Source organism: Gavialis gangeticus, unplaced genomic scaffold, assembly GCF_001723915.1.
Source record: "Gavialis gangeticus isolate Ggan-Ray unplaced genomic scaffold, GavGan_comp1, whole genome shotgun sequence".
NCBI classification, from domain to species: Eukaryota; Metazoa; Chordata; order Crocodylia; family Gavialidae; genus Gavialis; species Gavialis gangeticus.
This window is the reverse complement of record NW_017729027.1, coordinates 674,897-677,669: the sequence shown is the minus strand read 5'-3', so window position 1 is coordinate 677,669 and position 2,773 is coordinate 674,897. Positions and strand designations below refer to the sequence as shown.

The 2,773-nt window shown below is 44.1% G+C and overlaps 1 protein-coding gene across 1 annotated transcript in view; it reads right to left on the bottom strand.

Moving 5' to 3' along the window:
- Positions 1 to 2,773, bottom strand: part of RRAGD (Ras related GTP binding D) — a 35,584-nt gene that overhangs the window by 23,708 nt on the left and 9,103 nt on the right. The gene's annotated exons all lie outside the window — the stretch shown is intronic.

The window sequence follows — 2,773 nt, the reverse complement described above, 5'->3', positions numbered from 1 at the left end:
TCAGGTCCCTTCCGACCCTAGAAACTATGAAACTATCCCACCTATATTACTGCCAGAAATTCTTCAAGTGGGTCTATATACAGGTTTTCTGGGACAACCATATTAGCTACAAATATAGCAAAAACAGCCCTACACAACTGTGTGGATACAGCTATGTTAACATAATAGCAATTCTGTCACCTGAACCTGCTGTGCTCAGGAAAGGTGCATAAGTATGGTGACAGGAACTCCTCCAGAAACTGCACATGCCAACACTAGGGGATTCTGCCAACGTAGCTAAAGAGGCAGAGGCTCTGTAGTGCCAACCAACCATTCCACTTCAGAAACAGGGTGCACAGGGCAGGAGGTAGGTAAGTCACTGACATACGAATTATATTCACTCTGTTTAGGAGTAAGGTATGTATGCATGTAACTGTGCAACAGGATACAGCATTTAGGGACACTGTTTCCAACCCCTATAGTCCCTCAGTGACCTAAGGAATTGCTCTTCACTACCAACTGATTCCTACATTCTAGGCATGAGTATAATACCTACACAGCAACTCAGACAGACCAGCAACATCTCAGTCACTGAAACAAATAGCTCATGAATCCAACTCAAGGAGTGCCGAGTGGTTCAGCATAAACTCTGCTAATTCTAAACTGGCCAGCAGATCCTTAATATTAAGATCAAATCCTAGTGACTGGCCTGGTGCTGACATAAGAAAGGCTATAATACAAGCAAGAAAAAAATATGATTCTGTATAGCACTACAGTATCGAAATGCTGTAGTAAAAGTTCCCCTCCATAATTAAGCCTAGTTTTTTTAAGTGGAGATTGAGGCCAAGTGATCATTAATAAGCAGTTCAGTATCTTTGAAGGCACCTTCAGCTAATATCATTATTTGAAGGTAAGCACAATCAGGTGCTTTATAATTACAGAACAGGCTTAAAGCCTAGCACTGTGTGTGACTTCTACTCCTCATTCTGTGCTTTGGCAACTAACTGAACTTCCCTGTTGTCTCACCCCATAGTGCAAAACTGTGAAGTCTTACCCACCTAGCTAATCATTCCAACAGAAAAGTAAAGTAACGTTAATAGATTACTTTAAAAAAAAAGGGCAAAGACAACAAGATCCAATGGCTGAAAATCAGAGCTAGACAAATGTAGATTAGATGTAAGATACCATTTGTTGGCAACAAGGGCTATTGGCCATTGGAATAAATCTGTTACTGGTAATCTTTAAATTAAAAGGTATGGCTTTTAAAAAGATATGTTCCAGTTTGAACAGGACTTCATTCAGGGAAGTCCTACAGACCAATATACAGAAGGTCAGACTGTAGAGGATCACAAGTATTCTTGACACAATTATCTATGAAAATTTAAGTGCATTTGAAAACACTGAAAAGAAGCTGTATTACACAGATCTTGGTCACATTCAAAGTAATGTCCAAACAGAATATGGATTACTAACAACCCACTCAGTGCACTAACATTTCATAGATTAATAGATTGTAAGGCTGGAAGGGGCCTCAGAAGATCATCGGGTCCAGCCCCCTGCACCAAGCAGGAACGATAACTGGGGGTCAGGTGACCCCAGGAAGGTGACTGTCTAGTCTCCTCTTGAAGATTTCCAGGGTAGGTGACTACACCACCTCTGGAGGGAGCTTATTTCACAGTCTGACTGTGAAGGTCACACCCTGACAGTGAAGAAGTTTTTTTTAATGTTGAGCCTGAATCGATCCTCCAGGAGTTTGTGGCCATTACTCCGGGTTTTCCCCTTAAGTGCCCTGTTCACCAAGCCCTTGATGCACTCCCTAGTATAACGGCATGGTGCTACCAGGTCCCCCCTCAGCCTTCTTTTCCTCAGCCTGAAGAGTCCCAGATCCCTCAGCCTTTCCTCGTATGGCTAGTCTTTTAAGACTCTGATCATACGGGTGGTTCTTCTTTGGACTCTCTCAAGCTTGTCCATGTCCTTGTTAAAGTGTGGTGCCCAGAACTGGATGCAGTACTCCAGCTGCAGTTTCACCACTGCTGAGTACAGCGGAAGAATCACCGCTCTGGTTTTCCTCGTGATATGTCCATTGATGCATGCCAGAGTGTTATTTGCCCTACTGGCTACAGCATCTCACTTCCAGCTCATATTCATACTGTGGTCTATTATTATCCCCAGGTCCCTTTCATTTGTGGTGCTATTCAGTTTGGTGCCACCAAGCCAGTAGATGTGTTGGGGGTTGCTCGTCCCAAGGTGGGACTTTGCATTTCTTGACACTGAACTTCATCAGGTTCTGATCTGCCCAGCTTGCTGGCCTGTCTAGGTCCGCCTGTATCTGTAGCCTATCTTCAAGCATGACCATGCTCCCCCATAACTTGGTGTCGTCCACAAATTTGGCCAGTGAGCTCTTCACTCCCACATCCAAATAGTTAACAAAGATGTTGAAAAGTACTCAACCGAGCACTGACCCCTGCAGGACACCGCTGCCCACTTCTCACCGGTTTCTCACCCACCTGACTGTCTTGGAGTTAAGCCCACAATCCTCCAATTTTCTCACAAGGATATTGTGGGATACTAGATCAAAGGCCTTTTGGAAGTCAAGATATACAATGTCAACCTGCTCTCTCGTGTCCAGGTGGCGAGTTACCTGGTCATAGAAGGAGATGAGGTTGGTAAGGCAAGACCTGCCTGTGACGATGCCATGCTGGCTGTCATTCAGAATCTGACCTTCTGCAAGCTTATCCCAGAAAGACTCCTCAATGAACTTTTCTAGGATTTTCCCTAGAATGGAAGTTAGGCT